This window comes from Schistocerca gregaria, chromosome 3, assembly GCF_023897955.1.
Source record: "Schistocerca gregaria isolate iqSchGreg1 chromosome 3, iqSchGreg1.2, whole genome shotgun sequence".
Classification (NCBI taxonomy): Eukaryota; Metazoa; Arthropoda; class Insecta; order Orthoptera; family Acrididae; genus Schistocerca; species Schistocerca gregaria.
The window spans coordinates 928,099,779-928,120,115 of record NC_064922.1 but is presented as its reverse complement, the minus strand read 5'-3'; the positions used below and the strand labels follow the sequence as shown (position 1 = coordinate 928,120,115).

Below are 20,337 nucleotides of genomic sequence, written 5' to 3'. Positions count from 1 at the left end.
TAACAATTCAGCAGTTCAATTTGTAGATTGTTTCATTATAAAGCTGTTTTCTTTCTTTTCCTTTTATTAACTTTTGCTTCGTAAATAAGACTGCTTGAAGTGAACTATTTAACTTTCAATACAACTTTGCTGACCCATTATTATTTTATTTATTTTCTTTTACTTCAACTATCTCAAATTAATGCTGCTGCTGTTGAATGTGTGTGTGCCTTTTGGAGGGAACTGTTACAAACGCGAGTAGTGTTACCTTCGAAGAGAGTTGGCATACCTTAATGTGTGACACGGTCGCGCTCGTAAATCGCGGCGTCAACCGTAAGTTGCTAGGCACCGGCCAATAAAATTAAAGCTCCTTGTTCGCTATCGGTCTAAGCTTCGTAGCGAGGGCAAATTGAATTTGACATCTGTCAAGCCACGCAGGTTATGTTTACATCGTACTTATGTTATCACACTTTCACGAGTAGTAACTTGGTCATTGATGATTACAGGAAAAAGTGAACATGTGTAGTTTTATACTACAGTGTATACGGATTAGTAATAGAATATTGTGAGAATTTAGTGACTAGGTTGAATGACATTCTCCACATACACACAATTTGGAAGTAAATCGCGTTGTTCTGGAGCGAAATAATCTGACAACTCACTTAGGTTATTTCTGACACCACCTCTTACAAATACACGGTCTGTAATCCCACGAAGTACACCTCTGAAAACAGTTTTCTCCACAACGTGAAAACTAAAGAACGTAGCTAGTGTTACGTGCTTGGGAAGTGTGACAGAGGAAAATGGAAGAAATGAGGAAGATCAGCAAACATAGCAGAAGCATTCGTGTGATGTGTTAGGAGCCTGGTTTTGAGCAAAGACGTCCCACAGACAGCAAAGAGGTGATATGCAGAAATTGCTACGTCTCATTGACCTATGCATCGGATTGCTTAGTTGGATAATCAAATGGACCAAACTAGCAGGTCCACAGTCGCTTTTTCGCCGAACATATAGGTCTACATGACTGCCCACCAGAGATGGCCTGCCGCTCAAAACCTGGGGAAGAAAACCCCAGTGTCTACTAAAGGTCAACGAAAGCTATATGAGGGACAGAGAAGAAGGAAGACAGGAAGAAAAGCAAGCAAGGTGCCCCATATAGGGAGCAGCCAGAGACCCCCGAAAGCAGAGCGCAATGAACAGACATACATCCCACAGTGGGGTGCGTCCTCGTGACAGAAGATTACCATGGGTCAGCGAAGTATGGGCGGTATGGAACGTGCGAAGGATTGTAAAGCTCTTGAGAGGCCTGCAATGAGGACCTCCAGATATTCTTGGTCTGCTTTAACATCTGTAGTTTGGTTGGTTGGTTTTGGGGTTTGATGGGGGCTAAACATCGAGGTAATCAGTCCCCAGTTCCAAACAGACATACTTGTGAAAGGCCCAGACAGTAAAAGGGTAACCTCTGCACCCAGAGGGAGGAAACACCAAGGGATACAGAGCTAAAATGAACACCGCAGGAAAACACAACAGAGGACACAGAAGGAGCAGAGCCAATAAGTGACTAGAGTAAAACAGACTACAGTGGTTGATGGATCACGTGAAAGGTCAACTGCTGAACTACAAACGAAGAACCTCCAGCTGGAAAGCGTTGATAGAGGTACCAACAACTTGTTACCATAAAAAGACTATTTTGGTATCCACGTCACAATTAAAAGTCGCTGGAGTGGGTGTAGCCTGAGAAATTATGCGAGAGCACCCACACTAGAGTGAGTGATAAAACCCAGCTGCACGGATAAAAGGTGAAAGAGTCCGCTATAGAGGCATCGTCACCTAGAATTAAAGGAAGTGCAGCTGGTAAATTGAAGGACTGCCGCAAGGGGGCTAAAAGGGGCAGTCCATCAGAAGGTGGACCACAGTCAGCCCTGCATCACAGCGACACCTGGGCGGGTTCTCACGACGAAGGAGATAGCTGTGGGTCACCCGCGTGTGTCCAATTCGGAGACGGCATAGAACTGAGTCCCTAGGCGTGCTACTCAAGGATGAGTTCAATACGGCTGTGGACGACCATGAGGAGCTTATTTGGCGTGTTCAAGACAGACCTTTCAGAGCTCCAGACATCTGGACCTTGCGATGTAGGGCTGACCGGAGGTCTCGTTCCACGAGACCAAGCTCCAGGGGTGGCGAAGTGGTGGCCTGCTTGGCCAACCAATCGACACGTTCGTTTCCTGGAATGCCGCTATGACCGGTGGTCCACACTAACGTCGCTTAAGGACCACAATAGGCGAGAGCAAAAACAGCATCTTGAATACCGCGCACCAAAGGGTCCTGAGACAAACACTGGTCTAGTGCTTGCAATCCACTCTGAGTCACTGCATACGACGAATGACTCTTCAGGGCAGGAACAAAGGTGAGCGAGTGCACGATAAAGCGCAACCAGCTCTGCGGTGAAAACACTGCTCCCACAAGGTAGGGAATGGTGCTCGACGTATTCGCTGTGGATGAAAGCAAACCCAGAGCGTCCATCGACCACAGAACCATCGGTGTAGACTGGCAGGAGGAACGGAGGACTTGGAGTCGCAGGACAAATCCAAGAAAAGCCGTAAGCGAGGGAGGGACCAAGGAGGGGTAGAAGAAGATGGCCGGAAGGATGGAGGGAGGGGAAAGGATTCGTGGGACGAGAGAAGGGAACGGACGCGGACCGCGTTCAAGAGACCCGACCTAGGCCGCCGTCATCAGGAGGGGAGTGCAGAAGATGGAGAAAGGAGCCTGCGGTTTGGGTGGTCGGGCAAGGCATGGACGCCGGGCGATGTATGATGCAAGCAACTGTTGTCGGCGGAACATTAGGGGGTGGTTCCAGCTTCTACAAGAAGGCTAGTCACTGGACTAGTGCAGAAGGCACCTGTCACCAGTCTGACGCCACAGTGGAGAATCGAGTCGAGGATCTGCAACGTCATCTGTAGTTTATTTGGTGAAGTTAGAGTGAGCTATTCTGTATGTAATATTTCTAAAACATGACAGCATAATAATGATCTGAGGTTTGTTTCCAGAATACCGATCTCAACAGTGTTTACTGATAGCCAGTTTGGTCAATCAACGAGCTCATTCTCCATGATCCCAACGTGGCCCAGGGTTCAGACAAAGATCTGAGCATCCACATTGTTCGAGGGCATACAGGAAATCCTGGATAGCAACGACTAAGGGATGGTAAAGGGTAGCACTGTTCGAATGTTTGCAAGCTGCTCGATGAGTCGCTGCAGATGAGAAAAGACCCACCAGCGCAGGAACGGATATACTCAAGAGCCCGAGAAATGGCTACCAACTTTGCAGTCAAAACACTACAGCCATCCAGCAAGGTGACAAATTCAGTATGACACGCATGTTTATAAGAAGCCTGCACGATCAGTAGCCATCGAGCCATCAGTGCAGACAACTTCTGAACCCTGGGATGCGCCAACGACGGAGAAAAATTGGAGGTGAAGGGACTCTACAGGGACAAAGTCTTTCAGACCTTCTGACAGTTAAGACAAGGCTGTGGCCGAAGGGTGCACCATGGGTGACATTTTAAGGGGGATGAAATATAGCTTCGAGCCACGACACTGGAATGTGTGTGCTTTCGGTTATATTATATGGATATTTTGTTTCTTCGAGTAAGTAAAGGACTGTCAGATCTGGTCTAGATGATCGTTCAAATGTAACTCTTAAGACGCGAAGTTTTGGATGCGAACGGTTCATCCAGTTTCTGGGATCAGCAATTTTAGGCACATTACGGGGGGTTCTAAGCTTTCGATATTACGTACGCACTTTGTAACTTACATCCAAGTCAGCCTTAGAAACTGAACTCTTACAATAATCGTTAAAAATACTTGTCATTCAACGAGCTTACTGAGGCGACTCATTCCTATTACGTAATACATATTTTTGTGCTGCAACCTAAGTCCATCTACTTTTACATTACTACCATTTTAAGAATAAATGACATGGTTAGAACTGACAACACGCAGTGTGCCACCGAATGGGCAAATCAAGTGTTCACCAAGCAATTTAATATTGAAGAAAACGGCAACATCAAAATGTTTGTGTAAAGGTCAATAAATTATTGTGCACTTAGGTCAGTTTACAGCAATGTTTTACTTCACAAACAAGGCGAAAAAACAGTTATTACGAGATCTCAATCAAAATTATTAAATATAGTAGGTGCGATGACTGTGGGTAAACAGCCTTTTTCTGTGCTGCTCCGGCGCGGAAGGGTGTGAGAGTACAGACGCGGTTTTTATTAAGTTTATTTATCCATTATGCGGTACTTACGCTAATTAGATTTCGAAGGCTGAAGGAAGGATGATTACCAGAAGCAACTCTTCGACCTGTAGGCCGGAAAAGTAGCAATACTTCAGTTAATCAGTTGAGCGCAAGTGGGCAGTTGAATCCCTGTGTGACATCCTTAAGCAACCATTCAGCTTAAGTAATTTCACGAAGGTGTTTAAGACATTTGGGTGGGACTCTGAACAGTTCCTATACAGGAGTCTTCTAGTTTTAAAGTATCAGTATGTAATGTCAGAACCAAGAAACATTAGCATTTCAGGCAGATGCAATTAATTATCCCGAGAACAACAAAGAAAAATCAGAAATCGCTGAAGACTATTCCTTTGCACAACAGAAAAATTGTCTACTTTTTGGTGTCATTTCCGGTATGAAGGAAAAAAGAAAGAACATTGTTCTGTAGTCAATTGCTCTCAAGGAAGAGACATTTGGGACTCTTCTTGAAATAATCCTCAGTGCTTTCCATAAACACAGAAAATCTAGACCGTTTTGCACACGTCCTGATCTACGGTTCAGAAGTAGTATAGAAATATAGTAGCTATATTGCCATCTCCGTCGTCTATTATACCCGAGTCACAGTGGACGCTAACTTCAGGTGGTTTGCAGCTGATCCTAAAAGCAAGATATTCGGTTTCACTAATATTTCACCGGCTAAACTACTTCAAAGCCTTGTGTCCCATCACAAAATGCATTACAGGAAAAATTTCTCCGTTTTATTGAGTTGCTTTTAAATATCTGCTGTAGTGTAAGGCGTTCAATGCTGTAACACAAAACTCTGAAAGAGGCGTTGTTCACTCAATGTTTTTTTTCTCCTCGTAGAGCGGTGATAAGATACTGGACTGAACGGACAAATCATGCATATTGACATACGGATGTAAAAACAGGCAGCATTAAAAGCTATTTCTGTCTGAACAGAATTAACTTGTTACACCAGATAAGCAGGCATTATGCGAGTGATATACCCTTCTAAAAGCGAGAGAAAGCATCGGGGGTATAGCTCAGTGGTAGAGCATTCGACTGCAGATCGAGAGGTCCCCGGTTCAAACCCGGGTGCCCCCTTAAATTTTAAACTATTTTATTCTATCGTTCATTAATCACACACCTTTAATAGTAAACATCAAAAGCTAGTGAGGTTTCGTGGACAATCTAAAGTAACAGATTGCACGAGCACATAATTATAGCAGAAAGTAAGGATGCGCTTATTACTGCACAGTTAATATTTGGGCCTACAGCATGTTTGTGACACTAAGGTAACGTGTAATTTCTTAATAAAATAGTTTCACCGACGAAAGTAATGGCATGGGGTATGTTGTTTGCTATTCTGGACGTAAAGTGTAAGATACGAAAAGAAAAGATACCTGTGACTTTACTCAAACTGCAAAAAGAGCTGAAGTTAATAGTTTACCAGAATTTATATATGCAGGCGATTTCCTCAGCTGCATAAAGATTTCTCGGTTTACTTGCTGCGTCTAATTCGTGTAAAATTCCAAGCTTTCGACGAAATCCACCGTCATCTTCGTCAGGGACTAAAACTGTCGTGAGCTAACAAGGTTCCCTCTTAGACCCCATTGGCTCGTTTACGTCAGTTTTAGTCTCTGGCGAAGGTGGTGAATATCATCGAATGCCTGGAATTTTGTCCGAATTTGACGCGGCAAGTGAACCGAGAAATTTTTATGCAAAGACGGCTTCGCGAGAAACTTCGTAGCCAATATGGTCAGTTACTACTTGCGAACAACTCACGTTAATCTATTGTCTTAGCAGTTGAATGTTTTTGACAAATTCACTTGCGAAAAGGTGCATGGCATTCTTATCTACATGATAAACATTTTTATGAAATTAGGTAAATTCCCTTGTGACTCATCGGTTAAGTTCTATATCCCCTTCCCACTTTCCCCAACATTTGCAGAAAGAGCTGTGAAACCGATAGGCTATAAAACTGATAAGTAGGCACATTCGCAGACAAATTGCTATTTTTTTCGTGTCTGCGGTAGGATTCTCGTCATTCATCTGATCCATTCTTCCCCTTACTTCACGTGGCAAGAGTAAGAGGAAATACATTTTAATACACATAGTAAATGTTTATTCACGTTGAGTTATGTACATGATCGATTCTGTTCGAAGCAGATTAAAGGCCTAACGAGCCCAAACACAGCTTGCAGTAGAACCGCCGAACACTGAGCGAAAGGTTGTGAAGCTAAGCGAGTACTGAGGTACGCGCTGTTAATATGGTGCGAAGAGGTAGGAATTTACAATCTGCAATTACTGGAGACTCTTCCGGCCAACTAAATTTGTTTTTGAGCTCGAGTCAAGTCAACAAATGAAACATTTTAAATGGAGAGCACTTAATCCAATGCTAAATGGGTCGCTTGAAATATTCCTCTTCATTTCAAGCAATCCAGTCACCGATAACGTTTTCTATTTACTTTGTGGTTGCAGGACTCATACGTGATTTCATGTTGCAACTTCAGGAACACGGTAACACGTAAAATCATGGTTGAGGATTCCAATTCTAAAAAACAGATATTCTTAACTACACACTTTGTGCCACATGCTAGCAAGTTGAAGCAGTGAAAATGAAATTTCTATAAATTCAGGCAATAGTGGACCGTAAGAAAATACATAAAACCTGAAGGCGGTTCAAGCAGGTTGTCTTAACTTACTGACGAAGATTTTCTATAAAAGTCACAAGGGAGCAAACCTAATAGCACAATATAATTCCCGTTTGTTGGAGAGCTACGGAGGAATAGTCATCCTATGAAATCAAACTTCCTTGAAAGGCACGATAGACCATTTCTGTAATGTATATAGGAGACGGTGTGAAGTTACACCACCTGCTTCCAAAAAAACATTAACGTAAACTATTGTGTAGCTCTTCCACTTTTTGGCGAGAAGTAATTAGATTCTTGCACATCGGACAGTCTCAAATCCATTGCCTACCTATAAAAAGGTTAGAGACTAATACTATGTATCTTCCTTGCCAGTTCATTGGCTACAATGATTGGAACATTTCTATGCAATGGAATATGATTAGTTACCGGTAGTTTCCTTAATTTATTAGTGATATTTGACTTCGTCACTTAATTGCATGAGTAACATTATGCGCACTCCAACAAGCGCAAGCCACCTATTATGTGGACTTTTGAGTGATTTCGAATATTATGGAAGTTAGACGAGGTAAGAAGATTTTCCAATTGCACAACAGAATTATGACCGTAATACACACTACCAAAAAATTTTGCGAAGCAATCCACAAACTTTTTCATTTTTGGGGAGACAGAACTTTCGCTTACGTCAGCGTTTCTCCAGTTTCACAACATCGCATTTTTTTTTTTTTTCAGGAATCACAGCAGCAACAAACTCTGATGACAAAAGCTTTCTTATCTTCATAAAGCATGAAAATTTCACAGAACCGTGTTGCTTACATTAGCTCGTTTAATTGCAACGATCCTGTAACCGACTTTTCACATACCACTTGCGAAGTATAAAATTAGGGACCCCATACCTGAGAAGAATCTACACGACATCTAAAAACATGTTTTATCTGTTGCTTGGTAACCTTAGTGAATATGCTTTTGTAAACATACAGGTAAATTCAGTCACGCGTCACTGAACAAACTTTATCAAAAAATGTAGAACGGCGTAACACAGAACGACTAAAATGAAAAAAAAAAAACGGGACTGAAGAATTAGAAAAAACAGTAGGACATTCTCTCAATCGGTACCTGTTTGAGGCGGACAGGTGTGAACTGAGAAACATCGTTACTACCTCCATTCATATCATAATACAGGCTTTTTGTGCTACACCACTTCAACCCCGAATAAAATCGCTTGTCTGAACGAAAGTTCACGTAATGACCAGAACTGTCACAGCTTATTTAACGAATATGAAACCTTACTTCGCATTCAATTCAGTATCGTGATCACTAATAAGTCACAGTTCTTTTCTGCAGCAAATTCATCGTTATATAAAAAATATACTCCGAATTAAACGTATTGCGAGTATAAATAAACCTGCAGTCTGTAATTTGTTCTATGAACTATATTGATTTAATTATAGCTTAACACTTACCAACCACTCAGCAGCAAGGGGGTTGGAGTCACGAGAGTCCTGTTTGCCCAGGTGTTCGTTATGTAAACAACTGGCAAATCCCCTGCAGACGCTACTCCACGTCGGGCCTTAGAGGAAATATCGATAGTGCTCACAGATGCTTAAGAACTTACACTGCACCAGCATCGTTCGAGAGTACAGAAATCATTATCACCCTATCACCGTCCTTCGCGAGCAAACGTAAATCGCTCGGAATTGCAGGGCTATGGAAATTTAAAATACAAACACAACTGCTCATTAATGGTGACATCATATACTATATGAGAATAACAAGAAATGTAACATGTTACGCAGTGCGTGTCTTTTTTTGCCGTTCCCTTTCACGAACTTTAGTAAAATTTTCACGATTATCATCTATCCGTTATTCATATTTATTCTGATTTGGGGCATTTCTTACTTTTTTATGAAACTAATTTTTCTTCTCGAACAAAATGGGCACTGTGCTGTCTTGGGTTGGCTCTAGAATGCACAATGTTAAAAACACCAATAAGTTTCATATTTGATAAATTACACTTCTTACGACGGCATGAACAGTTTTGTGACGGCTGTATTGCTCCTACAATGTTTCTTCCTTTGTGTCTACGTTGTCATGAAGCATGTAAGGCAGAATGTGAATCTGCAACGAGATAATGAATTTCAGAAAGGTAAAGATGCTAGAGGAAAAGTTCTGGCGTTACGCCTGAAAATGGAAGTAACAAAATAAAACTAAATTAAATTAAATTAAACAAGACTCAAGACATGTTGTTAGGATTTATTTAGAGAAGTGTTCTACAATGTAAAATAGTGCAGACTATTTGAGATCCTCAAGAGAACTGGCATACGCTATAAGGAAAGGAAGGAACTCTACAGTATATTGAAGAACTGACAGAGAACAATAAGAATGGAAGACGAAGAGAATGTGCACAAATTTAAATTGCCTAAAGGTACAGATACAATTTTCTCGACTGCTGTTCAACCTGTATACCGAAAGACAACAACGAAAATAAAATAAAACACGACTAGTGGGATTTAAATTCTGAATGTCAGAATATTTATGATGGGATTCGCCAATGATATTTCTGCCTTGTTCAAACTGAGGAAGAGTTAAAAGACCTGTAGAATGGAATGATCAGACTTCTGAGCACAGAATATGGATTAGGAGTTTAAAAAATTAGACGAGAGTATTGATTAGCAGCAGAAATAAGACTAACGATAAACGATAAAATTCGTCACCATATAACAGATGAAGGAGTGCTATTACCTTGGATGAAAAATATGAATGTCAGACGGAAGAAAGGAGGATATAATGTGGCTAGTATTGGAAAAGAGGGCATATCTCGTGAAATAAAGCGTACTAGTATCAAACATAAGCCTTTAATTGAGAGAGAAATTCGTGACAATGTTCGATGTGTGGTTATAAAGTAACCGGACTCCTACTTTTTATTTACTTAGACAACTGAAATGTCGTCACCTGCAGTACAGTCTCCTCTCCCAATCCCTGCACCGCTCCATGCGCATTTTCCACAGTTGAAAGCAGTGCTGCGAGTCTTTAGGGAGGTTCGTCGCTTTTTCCCTCACTGCGTCCACGGATTCGAACCTAGTTCCTTTGAGCGCAGACTTCGTTTTTGGGACGAGAAAGAAGTTGCATGGTGCCAGGTCAGGCGAGCACAGTGGATGTTCCATCACTGGAATGTTATTTTTCGCCGGAAGCCTCTTCACAGATAGTGCGTTATGGGGCGGCGCGTTCTGATGAAGAACCCATGAGCGGTTCTTCCAGAGATCTGGTCTCCTTCGTCGCATAAGTTCACGGAGGGACTTCAGAAAGTTACATAATAATCTAGGTTGACAGTCTGACCTTCAGGCACCCAATCAACGTTGATATCTCCTAGGATATCGAAGGAAACAACCATCCTTGCTTTGAATTTTGATTTACTCATGCTCGCTTTCTTCTTTCTAGGGGACTGATGACTCTTACAATGCACGGATTGTCGCTTAGTCCCTGAATCGTATTGGAATATACATGTTTCATCACACGTAATTACTTTGCTGAGGTAATCAGGGTCATTTTCAATATTTTCAACAGTGTCCACACACCAGTCCATTCGATGTTGCGAGGATTCTTGGCACCACATTACCACAAACCTTCGTCATGGTCGGATCATCGTGTAAAATCTACCTAACGCTTTCTCTATTGACGCAGGCAAGTTCTGAAATTGCTCGAATGCTCAGGCCACAGTCTTCTCAAACATTAGACTGACCTTCTCCACATCCTCTTCAGTTTCCGAAGTGGATCGTCTTCGACGTCTTCCATATCGTCCTTGAACGTCTAAACCCACTCGAGAATTTGCGCACGAGATAGACAGTTATCACCATAAATTTGTTTCGACAAATCGTAAGCTTCGAAGGTGGATCTTACAAGTTTTGTGAGGAATTTGATGTTGACGTTTTGTTCCACTGTAGAGCGTAGCATAAATCCCACGGAGCTCAGACATACGGCCCGTTTCTAAGAAATCCATGCTGAAAAGCACCGCAGCGTGGAATTCTGTATGTGTATCAGTGAGAGTGTCAAGGTTATCCCCCCCCCCCCCCTATCGACGAAGCCGGAAATGTGCGCAACAGCCAATCCAATTTCATTATTGCCACACCCCATGCGTCTAGAGCAGAGCGTGATTCAACCATGAATGGTGGTAAACCTGGGAAAAAAGAGAATCGAAGAGTTTGAGATCTGACGTTACAGGAAGGTGCTTAGAAGTAGTGAAATCTGTCTGCGAAGTGATTATGCAGACAACGTCAATCAGAAGAAGGAATTCGGATGATATGTTAATTGACAACTGTGAATAACGGCCTACGGGTTAGGGAAGTCGTATAAGACAGAAACCGTAAAGAAAAAAAAAAGAGTTTACAATACATGTAACAATAGATTCAGGAACTGAGAAGTTACTCTGAGCTGAAAAAATTCTCACTAGTCAGGAGACTGATGCCATATAAAAGAGAGTGAGAAATAGAAAGTATTACACACCACTACCAATACCGAGTAAATCTGCGACGAATACCCACGAATTTTGATTTGGTTGCTAACTTGTGAAATACCGGAGATTTAGGATGGACAAATCGACAGAGTTATGAGGAAATCGTACACAACCATCGGGTTACCATAGCTAGACAACCGAACCGTTAATTTTCAAACACAGAAAAAATAACACGAAGTGCGATACATGCGAAAATAATCAGTCGACGAGAAATGAGTTGAGTATTGAGAAATCATTGCCACTTCCCATCTGTGGCATATTTTTACGACTCGAGGCCGTAATGTTCCTTGACATCCCGGTCAAACCAAGGACTTTTTAAGCTGTCAAAAAAAGTTTCTTCAATACTAATTACTTACTACCGAGCGAGGTGGCGCAGTGGTTAGCACACTGGACTCGCATTCGGGAGGACGACGGTTCAAACCTGTGTCCGGCCATCCTCATTTAGGTTTTCCGTGATTTCTCTAAATCGCTTCAGGCAAATGCTGGGATGGTTCCTCCGCCAGGGCACAGCCGACTCCCTACCCCATCCTTCCATAATCCGATGGCACCGATGACCTAGATGTTTGGTCTCTTTCCCTAAATCAATCCAGCCCCCAGCCTAACATGTTTACAACATTATATAATAATTCTCACCCGCCAGTTTTCTATCGACATCCTTTATTTCATAAAAAATTCAAAACTGTGAATGCATATATACTAAAATCACGCCGAATTCTTATCACTCTGTTTCCTAATCTTCATCTTGTACTTTCTTTTCATGCGCCTTTTCGTTTGATCCAGTCTTTCAGTTAATTTGCACCTCCAATTCTCTTTTAATTATCTCTATCAGGCGTTTCATCGCTGTATCTAGCTTAGACAATAAAAACATGTGCCCAAGTTATGGCTTTTTTTCTCTTGGTGTCTTGATTCTATTTTAACGAAAAAAACGCCCATTACAATGCACATAAAGCTTATTTGTTCGTCAGTAGTGGGAAATAAGATTGTATTAAAGTTAACTATTTATGCGAATGTTATAGGGAAAACTCATCTTTCACCGACTGGATTTTTGAACTTATGTTGACTATATTTTTACACACATCCTAATGCTAAGTGTGCTGCTTTGTTTATGTATTTGGTTCGTTCCGATCGTGTAAGGATCCCAAGTGATATGTTCAGCATCTCTTCTTATCTCCGAATACCTCTGCAATCTGTCGTTCCACCTGGTCTTCTCTACCACATTTTTTAATCATGCTCTTAGTCCAGTTAGACCTACCCTACCTGCTGCGTATGTTTCTTCGCCTTCCTTGCATACCTAGCTCATTTCTTCCATCCGCTTGTTCTCTGTTACGCGTGCACTAATTAGTTTATTGTTGGTTAACACGTTATCATCTTACCTCATGATGTGCCCCCAAATGTCAATTTTCTCTTCAGCACCATGTTTGAAATTGGTTCTGCGCACCCAAGCACATCGTATCACCATCCGTATGTCTACACTTTACCTTTTTTCCATACTCCTACCGATATACAGGGTGGTCCATTGATAGTGACCGGGCCAAATATCTCACGATAAAAAACACCAAAGGAAAAAACTACAAAGAACGAAACTGGTCTAGCTTGAAGGGGGAAACCAGATGGTGCTATGGTTGGCCCGCTGGATGGCGCTGCCATAGGTCAAACGGATATCAACTGCGTTTTTTAAAATAGGAACCCACATTTTTAATTACATATTCGTGTAGTACGTAAAGAAATATGAATGTTTTGAGTTGGACCACTTTTTTCGCTTTCTGATAGATGCCGCTGTATAGTCACAAACGTAAGTACGTATCACGTAGCATTCCGCCAGTGCGGACGGTATTTGCATCGTTATACATTACCCGTGTTAAAATGGACCGTTTACCAATTGCGGAAAAAGGTCGATATCGTGTTGATGTACGGCTATTGTGATCAAAATGCCCAACGGGCGTGTGCTTTGTATGCTGTTCGGTATCCAGGACGACATCATCCAAGTGCCCGGACCGTTCGCCGGATAGTTACGTTATTTAAGGAAACAGGAAGAGTTCAGCCACATGTGAAACGTCAGCCACGACCTGCAACAAATGGTGATGCCCAAGTACGTGTTTTAGCTGCTGCGCATATCAGTAGCAGACAAATTGCGCGAGAATCGGGAATCTCAAAAACGTCGGCGTTGAGAATGGTACATCAACATCGATTGCACCCGTACCATATTTCTATGCACCAGAATATGCATGGCGACGACTTTGAACCTCGTGTACAGTTCTGGAGCTGGGCACAAGAGAAATTACGGGACGATGACAGATTTTTTGCACGCGTTCTATTTAGCGACGAAGCGTCTTTCACCAACAGCGGTAACGTAAAAACCGGCATAATATGCACTACTGGGCAATGGAAAATCCACGATGGTTGCGACAAGTGGAACATGAGCGACCTTGGCGGATTAATGTATGGTGCGGCATTATGGGAGGCAGGATAATTGGGTCCCATTTTGTCGATGGCAATCTAAATGGTGCAATGTAAGCTGATTTCCTACGCAATGTTCTACCGATGTTACTACAAGATATTTCACTACATGACAGAATGGCGATGTACTTCCAACATGATGGATGTCCCGCACACAGCTCGCGCGCGTTTGAAGCGGTATTGAGTAGCATATTTCATGACAGGAGAATTGGTCGTCGAAGTACCATACCATAGCCCGCACGTTCACTGGATCTGACGTCCCCGGATTTATTTCTGTGGGGAAAGTTGAAGGATATTTGCCATCGTGATCCACCGACAACGCCTGACAACATGCGTCAGCGCATTGTCAATGCATGAGCGAACATTACGGAAGGCGAACTACTCGCTGTACAGAGGAATGTCGTTACACGTATTGCCAATTCATTTATGTTGAAGGACATCATTTTGAGCATTTAATGCATTAATTTGGTATTTACAGGTAATCACGCTGTAACAGCATACGTTCTCAGAAATGATAAGTTCACAAAGGTACATGATCACATTGGAACATCCTAAAAAAATGTTCAAACGTACCTACGTTCTGTATTTTAAATTAAAAAACCTACCTGTTACCAACTGTTCGTCTAAAATTGTGAGCCATATGTTTGTGACTATTACAGCGCCATCTATCACAAAACGAAAAAAGTGGTCCAACTGAAACATTCATATTTCTTTACGAACTACACGAATATATAAGACAAATGGGGGTTCCTACTTAAAGAAACGCAGTTGATGTCCGTTTGATCTATGGCAGCGCCATCTAGCGGGCCAACCGTAGTGACATCCGGATCGCCCCTTCAAGCCAGAAAAGTTTCGTTCTTTATAGTTTTTTCGTTTGACGCTTATTTCGTGAGATCTTTGGCCCGGTCACGATCGATGGACCACCCTGTATCCACTTTTGCTCAAGGTGATCGACTCCGTTGCATGTAACGTTGAGTTTCTGATTTTTCACAATTTGGCGTTTCTCATTATGTACTTCTTTCCATTTTTTGTCTTTGCAAGACTTCATAATATTTACAGTGGCCACGACCAGTATTTTACTCTCTTGTTAGCCTGTAGCTTACCTGTTCTTCTCCAGATGCCGTAAGCTGTGTACGTTCTCCGTGCCTTGACATCTGACATTCCAGTCAGTATCTTAGTCTTGAGGTCAGCTTTCACTGTAAATTCACTAAGATTGTTCTCTACTATTTTCACATCTTCTTCAGTCTCTAACGTCTTCAATGCTTTAACGACGGCAATGGCTGTGAATCTGCTGTTAGGTTACATCTGCGGTAGTGAACTTCACAGGACACAAACAGGTCACTCCTAATATGGAGAAGTGTCTTCGTAGCTGCTACCCTGGTGGTCTGCTCCTACACAGCATTGTAACACGCCTTCTCCTCCGTAGGGGCCAAGTTTGGGTAAAGTTAAAGTTCACAATTAAAAAAAAAAATTCTTCTCTTCGTTGTACGCCGTTGAGTTTCTGTTTCTTCACCTGTCGAAGCTGGGTACTACTGACGCGTAGCCATACAAAGAGTGTTTAAAAACAAATTACGGTGCGTTACACCTCTACTTTGAAAACCAGGTTTTTGACTGACTATGCTGTTCTGGTACTGCGAACGGCTGAAAGCAAGGGGAAACTACAGCTGTAATTTTTCCTGAGGGCATACAGCTTTACTGTATGATTAAATGATGATGGCGTCCTCTTGGGTAAAATATTCCGGAGGTAAAATAGTCCCCCATTCGGATCTCCGGGAGGGGACTACTCAAGAGGACATTGTTATCAGGAGAAAGAAAACTGGGGTTCTACGGATCGCAGTGTGGAATGTCAGATCCCTTAATCGGGCAGGTAAGTTAGAAAATTTAAAAAGGGAAATGGATAGGTTAAAGTTAGTACAGTGGGAATTAGTGAAGTTCGGTGGCAGGAGGAACAAGACTTTTGGTCAGGTGAATACAGGGTTATAAATACAAAATCAAATAGGGGTAATGCAAGAGTAGGTTTAATAATGAATAAAAAAATAGGAGTGCGGGTAACCTACTACAAACAGCGTACTGAACACATTATTGTGGCCAAGATATACATGAAGCCCACGCCTACTACAGTAATACAAGTTTATATGCCAACTAGCTCTGCAGATGATGAAGAAATTGATGAAATGTATGATGAGATAAGAGAAATTATTCAAGTGATGAAGGGCGACGAAAATTTAAAAGTCATGGGATGACGGGAATTCGAGAGTAGGAAAAGAGTGAGAAGGAAACATAATAGGTGAATATGGTCTGGGGGTAAGAAATGAAAGAGGAAGCCGTCTGGTAGAATTTTGCCCAGACCATAACTTAATCATAGCAAACACTAGGTTTAAGAATCATGAAATGAGGTTGTATACATGGAAGAACCCTGGAGATACTGAAAGGTATGAGATAAATTATATAATGGTAAGACAGAGATTTAGGAACCAGGTTTTAAATTGTAAAACATTTCCAGGGGCAGATGTGGACTCTGACCACTATCTATTGGTTATGAACTGTAGATTAAAACTGAAGATACTGCAAAAAGGTGGGAATTTAAGGAGATGGGACCTGGATGAACTGACTAAACCAGAGGTTGTACAGAGTTTCAAGGAGAGCATAAGGGAACAATTGACAGGAATAGGGGAAAGAAATACAGTAGAAGAAGAATGGGTAGCTCTGAGGGATGAAATAGTGAAGGCAGCAGAGGATCAAATAGGTAAAAAGAAAAAGGCTAGTAGCAACCCTTGGGTAACGGAAGAAATATTGAATTTAATTGATGAAAGGAGAAAATATAAAAATGCAGTAAATGAGCAGGCAAAAAGTGCAAAATGGCTAAGCAGGGATGGCTAGAGGACAAATGTAAGGATGTAGAGGCTTATCTCACTAGGGGTAAGATAGATACTGCCTACAGGAAAATTAAAGAGACCTTTGGAGAGAAGAGAACCACGTGTATGAATATCAAGAGCTCAGATGGCAGCCCAGTTCTAAGCAAAGAAGGGAAGGCAGAAAGGTGGAAGGAGTATATAGAAGGTTTATACAAGGGCGATGTACTTGAGGACAATATTATGGAAATGGAAGAGGAAGTAGCTGAAGATGAAATGGGAGGTATGATACTGGGTGAAGAGTTTGATTGAGCACTGAAAGACCGGAGTCGAAACAAGGCCCCCGGAGTAGTCAACATTCCATTAGAACTACCGACAGCCTTGGGAGAGCCAGTCCTGACAAAACTCTACCATCTAGTGAGCAAGATGTAAGAGACAGGGGAAATACCCTCAGACTTCAAGAAGAATATAATAATTCCAATCCCAAAGAAAGCAGGTGTTGACAGGTGTGAAAATTACCGAACTATCAGTTTAATAAGTCACAGCTGCAAGATACTAACGCGAATTCTTTACAGACGAATGGAAAAACGGATAGAAGCCGATCTCGGGGAAGATCAGTTTGGATTTCGTAAAAATTTTGGAATACGTGAGGCAATAATGACCCTACGACTTATCTTAGAAGAAAGATTAAGGAAAGGCAAACCTACGTTTCTAGCATTTGCAGACTTAGAGAAAGCTTTTGACAATGTTGACTGGAATACTCTCTTTCAAATTCTGAAGGTGGCAGGGGTAAAATACAGGGAGCGAAAGGCTATTTACAATTTGTACAGAAACCAGATGGCAGTTATAAGAGTCGAGAGACATGAAAGAGAAGCAATGGTTGGGAAGGGAGTGAGACAGGGCTGTAGCCTATCCCCGACGTTATTCACTCTGTATATTGAGCAAGCAATAAAGGAAACAAAAGAAAAGTTCGGAGTAGGTATTAAAATCCATGGAGACGTAATAAAAACTTTGAGATCCGCCGATGACATTGTAATTCTGTCAGATACGGCAAAGGACTTGAAAGAGCAGTTGAACGGAATGAAAGGAGGGTATAAGACGAACACCAACAAAAGCAAAACGAGGATAATGGAATGTAGTCGAATTAAGTCAGGTGATGCTGAGGGAATTAGATTAGGAAATGAGACACTTAAAGTTATAAAGGAGTTTTGCTATTTGGGGAGCGAAATAACTGATGATGGTCGAAGTAGAGAGGATATAAAATGTAGACTGGCAATGGCAAGGAAAGCGTTTCTGATGAAGAAAAATTTGTTAACATCTAGTCTAGATTTAAGTGTCAGGAAATCGTTTCTGAAAGTATTTGTATGGAGTGTAACCATGTAAGGAAGTGAAACGTGGACGATAAATAGTTTAGACAAGAAGAGAACAGAAGCTTTCGAAATGTAGTGCTACAGAAGAATGCTGAAGATTAGATGGGTAGATCACATAACTAATGAGGAGGTATTGAATAGAATTGGGGAGAAGAGTAGCTTGTGGCACAACTTGAATAGAAGTAGGGATCGGTTGGTAGGACATGTTCTACATGTTCTGAGACATCGAGGGATCACCAATTTAGTATTGGAGGGCAGCGTGGAGGGTAGAAATCGTAGACTGAGACCAAGAGATGAATACACTAAGCAGATTCAGAAGGATGTAGGCTGCAGTAGGTACTGGGAGATGAAGAAGCTTGCACGAGATAGAGTAGCACGCAGAGCTGCATCAAACAAGTCTCAGGACTGAAGACCACAACAACAACAACATGGTGACATTAGTATACAACTTGCTCATAGTACACATGCTCAAGTCCCACAAAGGCATTTAATTTTTTTCACAGTTGTAGTTTTCCGTTATTAAATAGTCTCGATTTCTGACACTTCATGACCATCTTCAGGGTATATGATAAGTAAGTAGTCGATTACCTCTTTTACAATGCGTGAACCATTCCAAGGTGTTGTAAATGTAAAACCTAATAGAGTTACTGGTATATTATGTGATCTGTAGATCTACTCGTGCTACATTATTCAGTATGCGGTGACCTGAGAGAGACCCAAGCAAACTCTTGGAGCTTCTTGTCTGGTGTACACCGTAGCTTTCCAATTGAACTGAAACTGATGTAAACTGAACTGCTATTCCTTATAACTTGTGCGTCTGAGTAGCAATCATGAACAATGGCAATTTGTGTAGTTACGGAAACGCTGAATGGTAAATGAGTCGCCAAAACTGAAATTGTATACCTGTATTTTAGTTACCTTTAACCAAATAAACTAGAAATCCAAAACTGAAAACTAAATAAGCAGGCCTATTGTGAGCAGTGCTACATTGCCTGATGTCCTAATACTTGATTTGCAATGCCAACACTTTCAAAGATAACAGAATAAACAAATACACTCCTGGAAATTGAAATAAGAACACCGTGAATTCATTGTCCTAGGCAGGGGAAACTTTATTGACACATTCCTGGGGTCAGATACATCACATGATCACACTGACAGAACCACAGGCATATAGACACAGGCAACAGAGCATGCACAATGTCGGCACTAGTACAGTGTATATCCACCTTTCGCAGCAATGCAGGCTGCTATTCTCCCATGGAGACGATCGTAGAGATGCTGGATGTAGTCCTGTGGAACGGCTTGCCATGCCATTTCCACCTGGCGCCTCAGTTGGACCAGCGTTCGTGCTGGACGTGCAGACCGCGTGAGACGACGCTTCATACAGTCCCAAACATGCTCGATGGGGGACAGATCCGGAGATCTTGCTGGCCAGGGTAGTTGACTTACACCTTCTAGAGCACGTTGGGTGGCACGGGATACATGCGGACGTGCATTGTCCTGTTGGAAAAGCAAGTTCCTTTGCCGGTCTAGGAATTTTAGAACGATGGGTTTGATGACGGTTTGGATGTACCGTGCACTATTCAGTGTCCCCTCGACGATCACCAGAGGTGTACGGCCAATGTAGGAGATCGCTCCCCACGCCATGATGCCGGGTGTTGGCCCTGTGTGCCTCGGTCGTATGCAGTCCTGATTGTGGCGCTCACCTGCACGGCGCCAAACACGCATACGACCATCATTGGCACCAGGGCAGAAGCGACTCTCATCGCTGAAGACGACACGTCTCCATTCGTCCCTCCATTCACGCCTGTCGCGACACCACTGGAGGCGGGCTGCACGATGTTGGGGCGTGAGCGGAAGACGGCCTAACGGTGTGCGGAACCGTAGCCCAGCTTCATGGAGACGGTTGCGAATGGTCCTCGCCGATACCCCAGGTCGACGGGCACGTTCACCTTCCGCCGACCACTGGCGACAACATCGTTGTACTGTTGAGACCTCACGCCCCACGTGTTGAGCAATTTGGCGGTACGTCCACCCGGCCTCCCGCATGCCCACTATACGCCCTCGCTCAAAGTCCGTCAACTGCACATACGGTTCACGTCCACGCTGTCGCGGCATGCTACCAGTGTTAAAGACTGCGATGGAGCTCCGTATGCCACGGCAAACTGGCTGACACTGACGGCGGCGGTGCACAAATGCTGCGCAGCTAGCGCCATTCGACGGCCAACACCGCGGTTCCTGGT

At 42.5% G+C, this 20,337-nt stretch overlaps 1 protein-coding gene and 1 non-coding gene across 2 annotated transcripts in view; one reads left to right on the top strand and one right to left on the bottom strand.

Moving 5' to 3' along the window:
- Positions 1-8,556, bottom strand: part of LOC126355805 (facilitated trehalose transporter Tret1-like) — an 80,851-nt gene extending 72,295 nt beyond the window's left edge. Inside the window, exon 1 of the mRNA XM_050006228.1 lies at positions 8,366-8,556. The gene's annotated coding sequence lies outside the window, so the exon portion shown is untranslated. The remainder of the gene's footprint in view (positions 1-8,365) is intronic.
- Positions 5,284-5,355, top strand: Trnac-gca (transfer RNA cysteine (anticodon GCA)). The gene has a single exon. It is a non-coding gene; the product is annotated as a tRNA-Cys (tRNA).
- Positions 8,557-20,337: the final 11,781 nt, after the last annotated feature.